We start from the raw sequence: 19,604 nt of genomic DNA, 5'->3' as shown, positions 1-19,604 counted from the left end.
GGTGCAATGTGACAAAAACAAACCCAGTATCATGATTAACCTCAAAATGGCCAATAGATGACAGTCAAATGGTTAATCTCCTTGTGTTGACTGTATTTCTTAAGCTTAATGCTTCTAAAAATGGCAGAAGGCAAACTGCCCTACATTGGAGATATACTCCCTTATCTCTTTTATTCTCTTTTTATATATCATTTTTGATCCCTCTTCTCCTATAAGTTGTTTGATATGATATAAATATTCGTACATGCATACTTTATTGTTACCTACCCAAAGGGGCTTTTCAGGAACAATGATTATATTACATTATTTATAATAACTAATGACAACACTTAATCTAATACTAATTACAATGTTAGCTAATTACTAATATACATGTATAACTGCAAGACTACACGAAGTTTCGCTTGACTTTCCATCGCATCTTCACAACGACTTGCAGGTACATTTGTTCTGTAATAACGTACTTATTATATCGTTTTGCTTAGAAAGAGGTCTCTTTTTAAGAGGAGTTAATTTTCTCTGTCATTTGATCAACATCTATAATAACAATTATAATAATAATAATTATTATTATCATTGTTATTTAAAGCAAGTACTTAAATATATAGAGCAGCATATTCTAAACGTTCAAGGTGAGCTTTACAATCCTTGAAATACGAAAATAAAATTCAAAAATGAAAAATTTGCTAGGCAACGGACAGAAAGATAATATCAAATGGTTTTTTTGTTGGCTTTATGAAGCAGCTATCGAAATAGTTCGTGCACTGACAATAATGAAATTATAACAACATGTAAAATTATACATTTATTACAAATACTCACGTTTTTAAAGAGCAGATTAAGAATTTACGAGAAACTGGTTAAAAAGATAGAGTTCAAAGCTTTATCAAACACGTCTTTCGATAGAACACTGAAAGATCCATCACTATATCATAGAATTTAGACTTAATATCGATGCTTGTAAGAGTTCGTTGCTTGAGAAACGGACACGCTGTACTTGCAAGTTGAAAAGGAAAAGGTCCCTTAGATAGGATGGGCAACATCAATTAAATTAGCTCCTCTGTTTTAATAGCTTCATGGACAATATATCAACAATACGTAAACAACGTGTTCAATAACGCGCCAGTGAATATAATTTAATATATATCATATATATTTAAACATTAAAACACATAAACGAATGATTTAGTTGTTACAAAGGAGAATCAAATAAATGTAATGACAGGAACATACAAAGGTTTGGTTTTGTGCATTTCCTTTCCTATAGATTATAAATAGGATTTTTACACTTAAGTATTACATGTTCGAACACAGAACCAATATATGACCTGAGCACCGCACTTAGTTCGTAATCGTGATTGACAATAAAGGACAATAAAGGCTTGAGCTACGATACTCGTTTTCTTGCATAAAAAGATTCTCCAGAAGCTTGTTTTTGGTTAGAAATACGGATCATTACAGATCATTATTTTTGCTGTTCTGATTGGCTCAATTTCCCCCGGCTAATTCCTCATAGCCATCTTTAGCGTTGAAAACACGGAAGACGTTTGCCATATAAAAAAATCAGGAAAATGAAAGAGAAGAAGGGTCTCAAAACTAGAAAAAGGGAACAAAAACAAGAACCCTTGGGGACGAGGTAACGCTGTTTTGATGGAGCTATAGAAAATGGCTGAAATTTCTCACATTTTATGAAGACGGAAGAGTGGCCAAACTACTGCTCTAGAACATAGTAAAAAGAGCAAGAATGCTAACTCGACGCATGACATCTGAAATTGGACTAATATTCGCTAGAACAGGCATTACTTTACATCTTGAATTTGCCGAGGAACAGGGAAATGAATACGAGAACTTACGTAACATCGATCGAGGTAGGTATGCTTTAGCTTGTTTTTAAACTAAGAATCATTTTAAATTAATAAACAATCAATTATTTCAAATTTTGCCAAATAGTTAGAAGCAAATGATCTATTTTCGATTGCGTTTAATTGTGTGAGTAACTGTTAGTTGCAATAAAATTAGTACGCTTTTAATAAAGGACACAGTACTCTCAGACTCAGACTGAGATTTATTATTTGTAAATAATAATAATATTGTATTGCTTATATTGCGCGAATTCCACCTTGATCTGTCGCCTAGATTTACCCTAGTCTTACTGGAGGGCATGGCCAAAAGTAGTCCACTAGCAGATCTAATATTGTAAGCACCTTGCGCTTTGAGTGAGACCAGCTCCGGGCGTGTTCAAAACACAAAATGACGAGACGGCGGAAATGGCGATATGGCGAAAAGACTAAAATTAATTAGAAATAATACATATTTTTCTTTCACCGGTTTTCCTCCCTACTACTTGGTCGGTGGAGTTTCCACGCGCATTCTCGACCCGAGCGCGAACTCTACACCAATTTGCAGCCACACATACCTTAAGTTTCAGACCCCCAAAATCCTAAAAATGTGGCGACCCCGTTCTAGTTAGTAACTGTTATAACCCCATGATAGTCAATCCAGTCCTGAAAATGCAACCCCATCCAGCGGCACATACCCATTAGCCTACTACTAGGAAGTACCCCCCCCCCCCCCCCCACCGGCTCATCATACGCGTCGAAAAATAGCTCTTCCGTGGGGAAATCAACTGCAGTGTTAGCAGAGACATCGAGATGGCGGAGCGTATTACAAAGCGAACCAGCCTTCAACTTCAACGTTCGTGAGGATGAAGGAGTAAAAATTCCAAAGTTAAAAAAAAAGTTGTTAACAGATAAGCATGGTACGTAATTTCCTGCGAGTCTATCCTAATTATAAACAGTGTATTGTCTGATCTGATTTGCTTGATGAAATTTGTTTGCACTCGAAGTATACAAAAGCAATATTTATGACGTGAAATTTGTTCTACTGCAATTGCCAATAAATGGCTTTAAAAAGAAGACGGCGTGCATTTTGTCCCTTGTCCTAAACATTGTAATAAAATTGAGGATATTGTCCTAGGCAGGGCATGTATTAATAAAACGATTTTTTGTCGTAAAGTAGGTCAGGTTTCAAACCCTCAGTGGCTCACCTATACCCAAATATTGGTCGAGTACCAAAGGAAGCAGAAGGAAACAGAAACTCACACCATTTTGAAAACCAAGTAGCCCCTGGGGAGAGGAGAGATCCTTCGAACGAGAAAGATCAGACACGTGACTGCGATTAGTCGCGAACAGAAAGTGACAACTGCGATGGCAGAACAAGCTAGATTTGTGAGGTTTTCAATGCTGAACAGAGTTTTGCCGGTTCATAGAAGGCAAAGAAATAACAACTGAACACGACAAAAAAAAGAGAGAGTCATTTGTTTTTACTGTTTAGGAAAGCCATTTCGCCGTTTCGTGTTATAAACACGCCCACCAGCTCCCTGATGTACTCAAGAGCCGATGCCGTGAAATTGAATATGAACAAGAGAACTTTAAAATGTACTCGTTGTCTTATCGGAAGCAAGTGAAGTTAATGCATTAAAGGCGTTACGTGAAAATAGCGTGGCGCTCTGCACACTAACCTGGCTGTCGGTAGCATTTAAGATCATGCGTTGTACTGTATTCAGATGGGACGCAGGCAGCCCATACAAACGACTATTGCAGTAGTCTAAACGCGAGGTAATAAACGCGACCTCACGGAAAAATAGGGGATTATCAAACAGTCTAGGTCTTCACGTATTGAATATGTAAAACCATTGGGTAGAAAGGAAACCACCAACAATTCTTTCCATTCGATAGCGTTAAAAGCACTAAAAACCTGAGATATTTCCTCTTGATTTTGAATATTCTCGTTCAGCCAAGTTTTTAAGAGGGTCAAGATGCGAAAGGTCTATTCGCTTTGCTTGTAATGAACTTCAGAGTTGTGATCGCGAAGTCGAATCTGCAAATCAGTGGTGGTAGATCCAACACATTGCAGGTGACATTTCAAAAGAGGCTACCTAGATAACATATTTTGAATCACCAGACAGCTCTGACTGAACGGTGTAATTTTTGCCAGTTTGAAAACTGAGGAAAGACGTAGATTTCAAAGAGATGTTTACACAAATACCGCCGCATCTATTTCTTTTTACATTTGAGGCTTCTCGTAAGAACAACGGTCTCTTCTTGACAGCATTTTTTAGAATAATATAAAGCTTATAATTGGTTAAGATTCTTCAACCTACGGAAAGATAGTATGATAAAATTTGGAGGAGAGTAAGCAAACGATTTTACGAGTACCTTTCAGAGATGCACAAGCTAAAAATACCTGTTGGCTCTTTTTCACTTCGGCACTTAGACTGAAATACCCCTGGATAAAGAGCTCGCATTACCAGTCTATTTGTGCTTCAATTACCTTGGATATCAAAGAACGTCCTCCCCTCCAAAATATGTTGCTGACCGTTGCGAACATGGGAACAAATTATTTAGAAATTATAGTCTGACAGCCAGCTTAGATACGCCCGGGTCCTCGTGGGATAGGTTTTGGCCTATTTATGCTTCTGCTTCGAGCCAGCAGTCGTCATCGATTTCGTCTTTTGTCTCGTTTGTGCTTATTCATATTTTTGGAGAAACCTTTGTTATTTCGGTATACATGCTTTGCATTTCGATATTTAGAACTGCATCCTTTTGAGATAGTCTCTTTTAGGATAGTTTATGTAACAAGGTATTCAACTTTCTTTTTTTTCTGCTTGTACTCCTTTCCCGGTTTTCGTCGGCTACTACATTATTTTGCGAATATGTTTCTAAATGGTTTAGCCACTTCTCAAAGGTGTTTTTCATAGTTTTTTTTTCTTAACCCGTGTGGCACACGTTCTAGCGTAGGAAACAGTATAACAGCATTTTGCTATAAGTACAACATTTATGTGTTTTAAAAATTAGGATACATCTGCTCTAGCGATGATTGACACATCCTAAATAAAAAACCTTTCACACTGAACATCTCGTGTTAATGGGCTCGGAATTCTCTACTAACCTCACTTTTCAGTTATCCGCAAATGAGCAAATTGGAGTTGTAAGCCTACTCCTGACACTGTCAATTTTCGTTTTGGACAAAGTTATTTAAATCTAAAGTGTGTATTATTTAATAAAAGATATATAAGCAACAGTAGTTTTCTCACCAATTGCTCCTTCTTTTGAAGCCGCCTTATATTTATTGTTGCTTTTGTGCCAGTTAAAGTCTCCACTCTGAGAGCTGGGAAAATGTACCTTTTTCTATTTTCTTCTAGAAATGCCAATTTGGCGTCTTTGGCTTTTTAAGGAAGCAACTGTTCAGTATATCTGAAAACTGCGTGTTTACCAATCGCTTTTCTTTTTGGATTTCAACAGCGCTTGGTACGATCTACTCTTCTAGTCCTTATCTGGGATAAAATTCTTCTTATGGGACAGCATCTTAAGCTTGTTTTGGTTTTTCTTTGAACTCCTTTTAATAACTGCAGTTTTGATCGTAATACTGGCTCTAACTTAACCGCCGTGGGCACTTATGGTGAACTGCAAACCATAAATTGATTGTCCAAGAACAGGCGACTTTCAATAATCGTAAACTTTGCAACTACTTACGATAAGAGTGTAATTAATCATCCGTCTCAGTTTAGACTAAAAAGCCATTATCATTAATAGCTAACATCACGTCAATTAACAGAACGGTTACTGTAATTGCCATTAGGGCCAATTATATGAGGAAAAATAAGCCGCTTCTTATCACGTATCAACAAAATAGATAGATATTGTGTTTGACGTGCACAGCTGTGCGTCGTTCCTCTTCTACTATAAATATAAATGTATTAAAAACTAAATCATTGCATATAATGAAATTCTAGAGCTCCAATTGGCTTAGCTATCATGGTATATGAGCCATTATACCATGCTCTCCAAATGTGGCAACTGTACGAGTATGCTCAAAATTAAAAACAACCTGAAAATCGGTTAATTGTTTTTATAAAAAAGACGGGAATATTTCTCCATATTTTGTGGCCGTTTTTGATAAAACAATTATTCCACTCGCTCTTGTTGGATATGAGAAGATTGGCGCGTATCTACAAGAGAGGATAAGCTCAGAGATTGAATCCCCCATTTAGAAACCCCTAGATAAAAAGCTCGTATTACTATTCTATTTGTGCCGGAATTACCTTGGATATCAAAGAACGTCGTCTCCTCAAAAAAAATGTTGCTGACCGTTAAGAGACATGAGAAAAAAAAATTTAGAAAAGATAATCTGACGGCCAGCTTAGAGGTACACGAGTCCTCGTGGGATAGGTTTGGCCTATTTATATGCTTCTACGTCGGGCTAGTAGTCGTCATAGCTTTCGTCTTTAATTCATGTTTGTGCTTATTCGGAATTTTGGAGAAACCTTTCTTATTTTGGTATACAACATGTTGTGTATTTCGGTATTTAAACGCGCATTCATCTCAGTCTTCAGTGTTAGAGTAGTTTATGAAAGAAGGTAATTCAACTGTCTATATTTTTTGCTGGTACATGTAACCTTTTCCCGGTTTTCGTTGGCCACTGCATTAGATTAAATTGGGAATATGTTTACATATGGTTTGGCCATTTCTCAAAGGTGTTTGTTTTCTTAGTGTTTTTCGTAATTTGGGTGCACACGTTCTAGCGCAGGAGGTATAACTTAAAGCGTTTTGCTGTAAAATACAACATTGGTGTATTTTAATTAGGATACCGAGATGACTAACATATCCTAAATAAACCTTTCACATTGAATATCTCGTGTTAATGGGATCGGAATTCTTTACTAACCCTTCTTGTCAATTATCCGCAAAAGGAAGTTGTAAGCTAAGCCTACTCAGGACACAATGAATTTTCGGTTTGGGCAAAGTAATTAAAATCAAAAGTCTGGATGATTTACTGAAAAGACATATAAGCAGCAACTTAATCATTAGTCGCTACCATCGTGTATCATATCAACCAAATAAATAGTATACTGAGTGCCATTATTTTGGTTGACGTACACAGTTGTGCGTCGTTCCACTGCAACTTTAATATAACTGAATTGTACATTAATTAGTCGCTGCCACCAGTTATTAACAAAATGGATACTAGAATTGTGGGTTTAATAGTGGACTTACACAATTGGGCGCCCTTCCTCTTTAAATATATATGGCATAATAATAATCATGAACAATAATCATAAACTTAGCAACTACTAACTTGTGGGTGTAATTGATCATCAGTCTCCGTTTAGACCAAAAAGGCATTAATCATTAGTCGCTACCATCACGTATCAACAAAAAAGATACTTTACTGATTGCCATTATTTTGGTTGCAATACACAGTTGTGCGTCGTTCCTCTTCAACTTTAATATAACTGAATTGTACATTAATTAGTCGCTGCCATCAATTATTAACAAAATAGATACTTAAAGAATTGTGGGTTTAATAGTGGACTTACGCAATTGTGCGCCTTTCTTCTTTGCCTATATATTGCATGCTTTTAACTAAATAACTTTTATTTGGTTTTGTTTCGTGTTTGTTTTGTTTTTCCTTTGCGACCTTTTTATCAACGTCACTTGCGATCATTATACTGGTAGGCTTTTGTACATTATGCTAGCATTTTTTCGAGCATTTTAGTGAGGCAAAAGCATTGGGCATTATTCGAGCATTTTAGTGGCCTTTTGCCCGGAAAATTAATTTTTCCGAGAAAATAAAATAGAAATTAACTTTTTTCAGGAGCCCATGCCCCATGAGCTCCTGCTTTTTTAACTAAAATGAAGACTAAAATTCAAAATTCACAAAAAAACTAATACAGCTAGTTTTTTTGGCTGTATTTATGAACTTGTACACGTTGTCGTTGTTACTGGCAACACTTGAACGTTTTTGTAAGTGTAAACTTTGAAATTAATTTAAAAAACAGTTGTATAATCAGCATTATCCGAGCATTTTAGTGACTTTTTTGGAGAGACCGAGCATTTTAGTGGGAAAAATGGAGCATTAAGGTGGAGCATTTTAGTAGGGAAGCAAAAGCATAATGTACAAAAGCCTATATACTGCAATGGCTCTTACGAATATATCGAATATAGAGAACAGAGGTGTGACGTCAGGTTACCATAGTAGCAATATTTATGGACCTCAATCATTTTTCTTGACAGAGACAGCTATTTACATTGTCGAACGATAGAAGAAGAAGTATGGGCTACTGTTTTGTTCCCGAGTGCAATTATGCACAGGTAAGTCACATATGTCAATTCTTTCTTCCTTTTTTTTTCTGTCATATTTCCAGGACCACGGTTTTTTGCGATACAGAAATTTTGCTACCATGCCAGCGTGACGTAAAGACTTCCTCTCTATTCCGACGGCAATTTTTCGTGACCTGTAAGCCATAACTTGATAGCTTAAGAACAGGTGACTTTCAATAATTATAAACTTGGCAACTACTAACTATACCAAGCGAAATTCATCATTCGTCTCCATTTAAACCATTTAGTCGCTACCATTACTAAGAGAGAATAATAACAGGTACTATAATTGTTAATGGGGCTTTATTATAGTTGAGATACACAAAATTAATTCTGTGTCGTAAAATCCTCGTTTACTATACATCGGCGAGCCTTAAAATGAAACCTTTTATTATTTGTCTTATTTTTGTTTGTTAGTTAGTTAGGTTTTTTTTCTATTAAACCCATTTTCACTTGCGATCATAATACTGGCTCTAACTTAATTGAGTATTCCATTGGCGCTTTTGTGAACCGTCAGGCCTAAATCGATTTTACCAGTACACGAGCAACTACTAACTGAAATTATTAAAAACTGAATCATTGGATAATGCAATTCTAGGGCTCTGACTGGCTTAGCCATCATGGTATATGAGCCATTATACGATGCTCTCCAAAAATGGTAACTGTGCGTGCCTGCTCAAAAATTAAAAACAAGTTGAAAATCGTTTGTTTTTAAATATAAAGTCGGGACGAATGATCAATATTTTGGGGGCGTTTTTAATAAAACAATTATCCCTCTCGCGCTTGTTGGATATGAGATGATTATAGCCAACTCGGCGCTACGCGCATCGTTGGCTACTACTATCTCATATCCAACGCACTCTCGTGGAATAATTGTTAAATAATTGATCAGTCTTCTCCATTTTAACCATGAATGCATTAGACTCTGCCATCACTTAAAAACAAAATTGAGTCAACAATTGCCACCGTGGGTTTAATAGCTGACAAACGCAAATATTCGCCGTTCCTCTTTAACTATATATAGGCGAGCGTTTCACTCAGTTTAAGGCTGTCATGAAAAGTATGGTATTTCTAAAACATTTTTCATCTTCGGGTTTTATGGATTTCTGATTATTTTTTCCTGTCAGCTTCAGTAACAACAGGAGGAGCTGAGAACTCTGGATTGGACTTCCAGTCACCATTTTTTAAAGGTAGTCAGCCGTTATAAGTGACCCTTGGGTTTTTTAAGTGAAGGGCGGTGTTTTTAGTGTCTTCGCTTTCAATTTTCTATTGCATTGTATGTGTAATGCATGTGACAATGAAAACACATGTTATGCTCGCCGGTTTCGACAGCCTCTTGCTTCTAAGAATCCCTGCGTCACAGTTATTATCGTCACGCTGCTTGGTATCATTTTATTTTTAATTTTTTTATTCTCGTGACAAGTTTGGTTGGGTTCTCGTTCTTGAATGATAACGCATAGAGAAAATCAGAAAAGCTTGACTAAACTCTTTTGTTCAAAGGCTTTGTTCATGCGGAATAAAATAAATTTCGTTCACTATGACTATAAGAAGGCTACCACTCTTTCATGGCATCCCTGGCTGTTCCTTAGAAGTTCTCTTTCCACAGCGTTCATGCTTTTTTTTTGATAATTATTTTGGTAGAGCACATATTTAACCTTACGCAGCAACCAAACATTTGAATAAAAATTGAACTAAAAATGGATATGTAATTTTTTAAAGAGCGCTTTTCCCCCAAATGTTTTAGTGGCTAAAAAATAAGCAAATGCAAATTTATGAATTAAATCAACTTCCTAACACTGAACATGATAACAACATTTGGGCATATTATTGTGTTTTTTGATCAGTACACAAACCCCGCTAGAACTTTTTATCAAAATATTTAGTGTACGTTATGCTGAATGCGGAACAATGCGGGTGTTTCAATATTTCCTTTGACAGACTCAAAGCATTTACACACCAATAAAAATGCAAGTATTTGGTCGAAATTGAGCTTCACTTGTCTCAAACTGGATGTCTCTACGATATAAAGAAATTTTGTGTGATAAAAAGAGGCGTTCCGTTTCTCTGTCACTACTAAACAGGCAGCAGAAAACCTAAAAAAAAAAAAGGAAACTAATAAAACTAGGCTGAATACCAAACGACAGTCCCGCTAAAATTTCTCATAATTATACATAATTATGCGAATGTTTGGACAATCAACCAATCAAAATCTCTATCCGGTTTTCGGGTAGTGACGCCACTGGACTGCATTAACGGCCGGTCGATTCAGATGTTACTGAGAGAGTAAAAACGACTCGAAGTAATCGTCTGAAATTCAGGCTGGCTTATTCCTGGGTAAAAGAAAACACAAGAGCTTCATTAGATAAGCTATGTTGTCAGTTGCTACACTTGATTAGTGGGACGTCATTTTTAAACTTTATCGCTAAGTTCCCGTCGAACATTTATTAAAACTTTCAGTGAATCTCATTGTCATTCAGACATACATTTAAAGACAGCCCCGACGTCCGTTCACTAATTACACCACATACAATTCAGTGTTTGAAATAAATAATAAAGTCACTCTTCTGTCAGAAGATAAATAAATTTAAAAGCTGATTAGAGAGGGTAGTCTGTGACGGACCAAACAAACATGATAGTACTAGAAGTTAAATGAAAAAAAAAAAAACGTTTCGTTTATTCACGTACCTCCTTATAATACGCATATATGGCTTCATGTATATAACAGATTGATATCTCTTTTTATTTCCCTCTTTTTCAGACTCTCCAACCTATGCTACAGCTCTTCCGATCAATATTGTTGAGTATATAAACAGCTTCTATACAGAGAAAGTACATTTCCGTTAAAAACGTCTGATATCACCAATTCAGTTCGAAAAGCACATAAGCAGCGCGCCAGTTTATTTTTGTCAGGCGGCAATTGATAGCTTTTGACTGTTTTGTAGGTACAAAGGGTAAAACGTAGCTTATAACTACAAAAAAATGAGAAAAGTTGCCATTAGCTTCACAGCTTGTGCCCTATTCCTTTCATTGAATCTGCTCCATCTCCAGGCGCCTTTTAACGCAAGTGGTGCGCTGGTCTCAGAAACAAATTTTTCATCGTTTGTATCAAACCCTACAGCCACTCCTCACACGGCAACGTCTGACGTGTTAACCTCCCAAACGCCGGATCCAGTTCCTCGATGCAATGAGACAAATGAGAAATTTTCCTGCTGGAATAAATGTGAGGACCGTTCTACACAGTGGGATGAGCTAGACAGCCAAGGAAAAAGTGAAGAACACTGCCATTGCGATCAAGCTTGCCTCACGTATCATGACTGCTGTGCTGATTACACACGTTACTGTCATCCCTTAAGTCCAGTACCTCAAGGAATGGATAATGCAAATTATATCTGCCGCGAGATATCCACTGACCAAAAAATTGCTACAGGTGTTTTTATGATATCAACTTGTGCAGCCGGTTGGAAAGACAAAGAAGTGCGTTCGAAATGTTTGTCAGGGGCAAACGCCACGAATCGCATATTCACGTCGGCGAACGTCTTAGAAGGCATTCCAGTGGCATTATTTGACCCTCTTAGACAAGGAATCCATTATAGCAATATGTATTGTGGTATTTGCAATAACGTGATAAAGTTCTTTCACATTTTTTGGGAGCTAAAATTTCGATGCAATATAAAACCACCCAGGGGCTTCAACAACACTCAAACATTGGACTACATGCTTAAGTACTGTCCAACAAGAGTCGTTTTACCGCCTGAACAATTTAAAGTTCGAAGTTGCTTTCCAATGGTATCTTCATGCTCCATAGAGAAGCAAACTCAGCACAAAGATGGTTGTTTGAAGGGTAAAAGTGGAGTTGTCTTTAAAGGGGAGACCTTGAAGAATTACAAGAACTATCATTGTGTGCTTTGCAATGGATTATCAATGACCAATGCAAGCTGCGGCCCTCGAGAACCAGACACTATCTTTGAACCCAGATCATTCGAAATAGTCATGCAATTTGAACCTTTGATCACTAACCAACAGAAAATTAAGCGCACGAAAGTCACCTTGACCTGTCCACAAGACAGGGTTTACGACCCACATCTGGAAACCTGCAGGATTGGTTACGTTCCTAATCCTTTACACGCAATTCGCGACAAGTATCGCGTGAAGTTTTGGATGCATCCTTTGGATGGTCAAATGAGACCGGTTACACCTGACCAATTTAGTATCGCTTTCTGCAAAACGTTTGCACTAGATCCATCACAAATCGACGAAATTGTATTTGCCTCTGAAGATAATTCCAAAGCGGTAGCTTTCAATTTGTACGCAGGGGCTTCTTCCAGAATAAATAACTTGACACATATGCCTTACAAAGACAACATGGATGTGTCTGTTTTGTTCAATTTCAACGAATCCTTTGAGATCAGCATTAATAACAAAACATGGGAGGTCATTCGCGTTACTGAAAGACAACTAGCCTGCGTGGAATCAGTGGAATATTTTCCTGGAGAGTTTAAACTTTTACCAACAGGTCAGGCTAAAATAAACAAAACAGGGCAAACTTTACCTTCAAACCGCTTTTTTGTTGTTAACGACGGTAGCAACAATAAAAGTCTCTTCGTGTGCAAATCAAAGTTTACTGTTCAATGTTCATTTCTGCTATTGCCATTACGCAGTTATGAGTACACCATATTTGCCAACAAAACCTTACTACACATCATTACTGGAAGAGTTTACTCTACGGGAGAGTTCGATGTGAATGGAGAAAGAGTTATGATTTGCACTAACTACACTAATTACCAAGTGAATTACCAACACTTCCACCCAGGTTATAGAACCTAACATAACTGCCAAGACAGAATCCCGTATTCTGTGGTACTTTACTGTCGTTGGCTTTTCAGTGTCCGTTTTTGCACTGGTCCTAACTTTAGTGATCCACTCCATTTTCGCTGAAATGCGAAGGCCTTTGCCGGGAAAAAATCTCATGAGTTTGTGCTTGGCCCTTACCCTTGCTCAGGTCACGTGGATGTTAGGCACCGGAGATACCGATAAACCAACCTTTTGTACCGCAGTGGCGGCCGTCATCCATTACTATTTCCTGGTATCATTTGGATGCATGGCCATCATAGCCTTTGACACTCACCGTACCTTCTCCAGTCAGATTTCTAGAGCTCCAGGGATCTCAATTGGTGGTCAGAACAAGAATATTCGTTTTTTGAAGTACACGTGCCTTGCCTGGGGCTTACCTATGTTGTTTGTAGGTGGATGCGTTCTTCTTGATCATTTCCAAGTGGTGTTTATCGGATATGGCAATGAAGACGCTTGCTGGCTCGTTAGTAAAGATGGCAAGATCATTGTTTTTGCTGTTCCTATTGCCTCTGTTCTTCTGTACAACATTGGAGCGTTTTCCCATACCATATGGGTCATCAACAGTGCCAGAAAGCAAACAACCCGAGTCACATCTGCCCGTCAAGATCAAAAGGTCGTCCTCAAAATATTCCTGCGCCTGGTCACACTCATGGGCTTCACTTGGTTTTTTAGCTTCGGCGCCGAACTCATACACAAGGCGCTGATATATCCTTTCCTAGTTCTCACAACTACTCAAGGGGTATTCATATTCGTGGCCTTTGTCTGCAAGACCAGAGTGCTAAAGCTAATAAGGAATTCCTTTTCAAGATCCAGAGGAGTTTTACTGGCCCCCACTCCACAGATCGTCATTGCGGATAGCAGGAACGTAGAACTAGCGCCAACACAGACAATAGCAGCTAAGGCATTGGCATTGGTCTCTATTCCACAAAGCGTAAATACGCATCGCAGCAGTGTACAGCTACGGGCGATACAGACATTATAAGCATCCCTGCCTTTGTGAAAAATAAATTGTTCACTTAAGTCAGCTTATTTCGTTACAGGGTTTGAAAGAGAGTTGTTCCTGTTTAAAAAGGGGGACCTAAACGCAGAAATTGAGTCTTACGTTTTGGTCTTTGGAAGGTACCTGCTGTAGTTAGTTGTTTACACTGGGCTTTTAGTATGAAAGGCTACCTCAAGAATTTCAAAATATTAAAATGTTACAATTTGAAATCCCGGCAATCAAAGCTTGTTAACTTAACACAAGTAACAGCCATCCTTAATTCAAATTGAGCCATAAATTCTTGGTAAAATTTCTACTTTTCAGTGAATATAATTAAAAGCACTTTAACGTACTATGATTTGTCATCGTGCAATTAGCTTGATTTGGGAATTGGATGCAGTTTCTTTTCTTTGCTAAGGAGAAAATAATCGTCAAAAAAGATTTTCCGATAACAGAGAACAAAATGTACCTAGACCTTGTTAGCACTGGTAGGATGCCAGCAACCACCAACCAGAATTTTCAAAGATAGTCATCACTGGTTATGTTATACATTCCGTTAGAAAAGGCTAAAGAGTTTATCCGCCAAGCAGGTCCAAGTTCAAGATGAATTCGTTTTAAGTTAAATTTGGAGTATATTAACCCTGGGTATATACCATTTGTAGAATGCCGAGGGCGTAAGGCAATAGTCATAACATATGTAGAGAGTTTTGTGAAAATACGGATATTGCACGTTGGTGTCAACGATGCTGATTGCCATTTACAGGGTGAGCGTGAAATACATTGGTGGCGGAAATGAAGTGCATTGTGGATTTATTTTTGGGACGAATATGGACTTACTGTGTAACTTTGCTATATCCACTAAAAATAAAGAAGAGGAGGAGGAAGAAGAAGAAGAAGAAGAAGAACTTTATTTATCTTAGGAATTCGCGGACAACAGTTGGAACAAAAAATTTCAAATAAAAAAATGACATGAAAGGGTTAAAAACACCAACTGGCAGAAGGTGAACCAGTTGGCTATTTAAAAACGTGATTGAAGATTTCGAGCCGAAATCCAGCAAGCGGTTATGGTGGGACTTGAAATTGAGGCCACCGGATTGCAAATGCGCACAGCGCTCTAACTTCTCGGCCACGCTACCTTCATATAGAATAGCGTCCTAAGCTGCAGTGCACTTGGTCACAACACCGGCCCGCAGCCTCATCTATCTCCAAAATGGCCAGTATGTGACATATCAATTGTTGATGACGTGTCACTAAAATACCTTAAGAAAAAACTACCTTTGTATTGTAGATACACCCTCCAATCCGCAAGACTACAGGAAGTTTCGCTTTGTATCGAAACATATCAACATCGTGCCAGCTTATTTGTTCTCGTATTTATTCTCTTATTGGCTTAGAGCAGTGGTATTTCAGCTTAATTTGAAATACCTACATGTAAAAATTTCAAACTTTTTGAGGGTAGAATTATAAACAAATGATGGCATGAATTGTATGTGATATTTGGCATAAAAACCACCCGTGATATTTCAAATTTGTCTCAAATTTCACTCCCCTAACGGCTGGTGAAATTACTTATAACAATTTCGAAATATCACTCATGGTATTTATGCCAAATATCACTACAAATCATGCTATTACCAAAAATAATAATTACAAGCAAACTGTAATAGAAAATGACATAAAAAATTTGTCACTTTAATAGCAACGTAAAGAGTTTTGTTTTTTTAAGGAGTACCAGAGTGATGTTCTCATTGACTGTACGAGTGTTCTATTGTTAACCCTAACATAACCCTAACCCTAACCCTATTTCCTTCCATGATTGCCACGAAAACTCTCCTCTTAATGGTCATGGGACTTGCAAGACGTGAAAATGGCGGGAAGTCTTGGCTCGAGTCCTGGCTCGAATCCTGGCTTTGATGGAATTTATCTCCCACTTCAGTATCATATTTTTGAACGGGAATGACTAACAACCTATAGGTTCATGTTTGTAATCCTGATTGACAATAACGGCTTATCAGCTACGATATATTTTTTTAAAATCTTGTACGCTGTAGGTTATGGCGCATGCATATAAACGGTTGCTTCATACAGTTGTATGCGTAGTTGGAGATGCGGATTATTGCCAAATCGTGCCAGAGAGTTTAAAAATTCGGAATTGGCATGGCCGTTCGATCTGTTCTGAGAAACCAAGAGAGGATAAGTTCAGAGAACTAATCCCCTATATAGGCCCTACACCCATCATAATCCCTCTTAAGATATTTTTAAACCTTCTCCTTGATCCGTTTTTCCCAAGAGAGTTGAGTGTTAAGTCCTTAATTTTACCCATTTTGACAGCTGGGCGAAGTCCCACGCAAAGCTTCACGACGTTCGCGAATCAAATTGTTTGTACACTGCAGCCGTAGGGAAACGACGCGTGCATACGTTTTGTTGACGAATGTGATTTCAAGAAGTGAGTGTAGTGAGTGCTTTAGCAAGAAGAAGTACAGTCGCATAGACTGTAAAACCAGCTAACATGGTAAAGCTTCAAATAATTCAAAACAAAGGAACTATAAGACATCGCGCTTCAGTCTTAAGATTCACCTATGACAAGAAAAACAAAGTGAATTGTATCAGCGCCCGAGGAATGTTCTTGGTGTGGCTTCGGTTTAAGCAACAATTCGGATCTGAAGATAATTTACCGCGATAATTCAACGTCCTGCAAACATTACATATTAAAGAGCGTCTAGCGTCAGAACATAACAGGGGTTGTTAGTAAACCCCGTAACGGCGTAAAGTAGTAACGAGAAACAGGGTAACGAGTATTTGTTTTCTGAAACCTGATTTCTCCAAACTATTGAGCGATATAAAAATCTTACCTAAGGTACGGACCAGTAGAAAACTTATGGGGGAGGCAGGGGGGGCGGGGGGCGAAGTACAAAAACAATTTTGGCGCAAGGAAAAATTACATGAAAAACAATTCATGCACGCCAATTAATCCTAAAAAATATTCATGCTATGGCCTAAAAAAATTCATACAAGGAATTTGATAACTAAAAAAAATTCTTGCAGCTCGAAAACTCCCCTCCCCCCCTCATAACTTTTCTAATGGTCCGTCCCTAAATCGCTTTGTCCTAAAAGGTCATTCTCATCTTGCATTTTTTATGATGACAAATATGATTACGTTTGCGAAGGGAAAGTAAGTAAAGTAAGAAAGTAAAGATTCTCTAAACGTTGAGCAGAGAAAAAACTAAGCTGAAAACGTTAAGAGCGAATGTAGAGAAAAATCGAGCAAACCGTGGCCACAGCTCAAAACCTAGCCTACCCTCATTTTCATTTTGTAGTAAGGTTCTAATGAATATAACGCTGCTGAGGTTTAAATTTCAAAATGCGACCAAGTTTGGGAATTATTTAAGATTTTCGATTTCAACGACCTGGACCTATTAAAAATTAGCCGCCGAAGACGGGAAAATCATCCAGTGACAGAGTTGAGGTGACTTTCATAAAAAAAGCGAACAGATCCTCAACTTAGATTTCAAGAAACAGTTTTCTAACAATTTATAAATGGCACAGTTTTTGAGTAGAGAAGAAAATATTAACCTGTTACGGGCGTTCAGATAGAAGAGCGCCGGTGAAAAATTGACGATGAAAAAAAAAACGATGGAGACTAGAGAGGGAAATCACTAAACTCCAGCGGCGTAGCTAGTCGATTTTAGGGGTTGTCCATATGGGTAGTCCATCGGGGTAGTCCATGGACAAGCGGTCAATATTTTGTTCACCGCCAGAAAAATAAGTGCACGGGAAACCAAAACACGAGAAAATTCATTTTCGTTTATGAGCAGCCGCTTTCCATTTAATAGTGGTTGGCTAAGATGGTTTGTTGTGTCGCACTTTGTATTATAATCGTCGCACTTAGTACTACCTGTCGCATTTTGTAATAACAATTGTCGCACTTTGTAATAAACTTGAAATGTATGGTCGGAGGACAAGTAAACCCAATAATAAGTATCATCATCGACAACAACGACAACAACAACGATAATGATAATGATAATAGTAATAATAGTAATAATAATAATTATCATTGTTATTATTATTATTGTAATTATAGCATTTCACTGAAAAGTTTTCAGCACCAGTGTCTCAAGTGGGGGCGGAGGAAAGTGTTCACATCAACTGCGGCCTTCCAGCTTCAAGATCTTTGTGGGAAAGTACAACTTTTTTTATGCGGACGACCTCGAGACCATGAGATACTGTCCATAACAGCGAGAGTCCGTTGTGATGGGATTTTGTATTGGAATTTAGCTGCTATCCGGGTTTTCTCTAAAAGTAAGGTGTCCTAAATATGTTTGTCAACTTCTTGATTTTTCCAGACACCTTACTATCTGTTTAATGAGTATTTTTAGCGTCGAGGGAAAAATTATGGAATTGGATTTTGCCAATAAATTCAACAACATGACTTCATAATGACATCAATTTACGTCATTGTGTCAATCCCGACATGTTTTGCACTATCGCCCCTCCACGAAGTTCCACGCAACCCGCGAGAAAATATTATCCGCAGTAAGACTAGTCTCCCTCGCAGCCGTTTTTTGGATGCACAGGAAGACCGGTACGTTCCAAAATTAACTTTAGAGGGTTTACGATGGGTATAGGGCCTATATGGGGGATTCGTTCTCTGAGCTTTATCCTCTCTTGTTTATACCCAGTATTCTGCGTAACTTTGCTACAGCCCAATGAAAAAAGTGAGAATGTTCTCAAAACAGTACTATAGGCCATATCCTATTATGGCAACAGAGCCGCATTGAACCAGACTCATGCTGGCCAGTCTCCTTGGTATTTCTTGATCTTTAACTTGTCCCTAAAATGATATTAATCCTGACAATATTATTACGATGTACTCGGCACCACTGGAAATATTGCGCAACTCCTTTCACTCTTGGTCCGCCTCATACGTAATTTCTCGAATTCAAGATGGTCGTGATTGTAAATACTGTAAAATAAATTATCAATTTTTCTTAGCATTAAGTGAGCTTGAAAACTTTTACGATGGGTTCAAGAAACAAGAGGAACAAATCACTCGTAATAAAAAAGGCTGTTATTTGCCTAGAGTCCTTTACCCTGCGAGCAATAATTTTTAATTCTCATCTGCTTCGCGAATAAGAAAGGAACAGAAAGGAAAACACCCTTTTGCAATAACAGTTGGCAGTTTTGTTCCAGGGATTACCCGCAGAACTCTTTGTTTTAGAACTTAAATTACAAATGCCTTTAATATCGAAACAACTTCCGCTGAATTTTCTAAGAATCCCGGAAGCCTGCATGGATGATTAACAAACTATCCCGGAAGTACAGTTTATATTTTATGAATCCAAGCAAAACCATCCAGCCTAGAAAAGCTCAGAAGAAATCATCAGCCTATCTGTAATTTTTCTTTCTCCTGGTATCACTTATGAATAAAAAGATATATAACAAATCAAAATGCATATCAACTTCCTTTCAGGGAATTTTTATTATTATTGTTTTTTTTTTTTAAAAAATGAAAGAAAAATGAGCTTACATTTGCATGTTTCCAAGAAGTCACGGGTTGTAGGTAAATATAAAGGGGGCTTTCTTGGAATTGATTTGTCTCTTCTTTGGAA

General features: G+C 37.7%; 1 pseudogene; it reads left to right on the top strand.

The window, feature by feature from the left end:
- Positions 1-11,566: 11,566 nt before the first annotated feature.
- On the top strand, positions 11,567-13,998 carry LOC140937454 (uncharacterized; annotated as a pseudogene).
- The last annotated feature ends 5,606 nt before the right edge of the window (positions 13,999-19,604 follow it).

Source organism: Porites lutea, chromosome 5 (genome assembly GCF_958299795.1).
Source record: "Porites lutea chromosome 5, jaPorLute2.1, whole genome shotgun sequence".
NCBI lineage: Eukaryota > Metazoa > Cnidaria > Anthozoa > Scleractinia > Poritidae > Porites > Porites lutea.
Note: the sequence above shows the minus strand (reverse complement) of the source record. Positions and strands in the feature narration are given on the sequence as shown.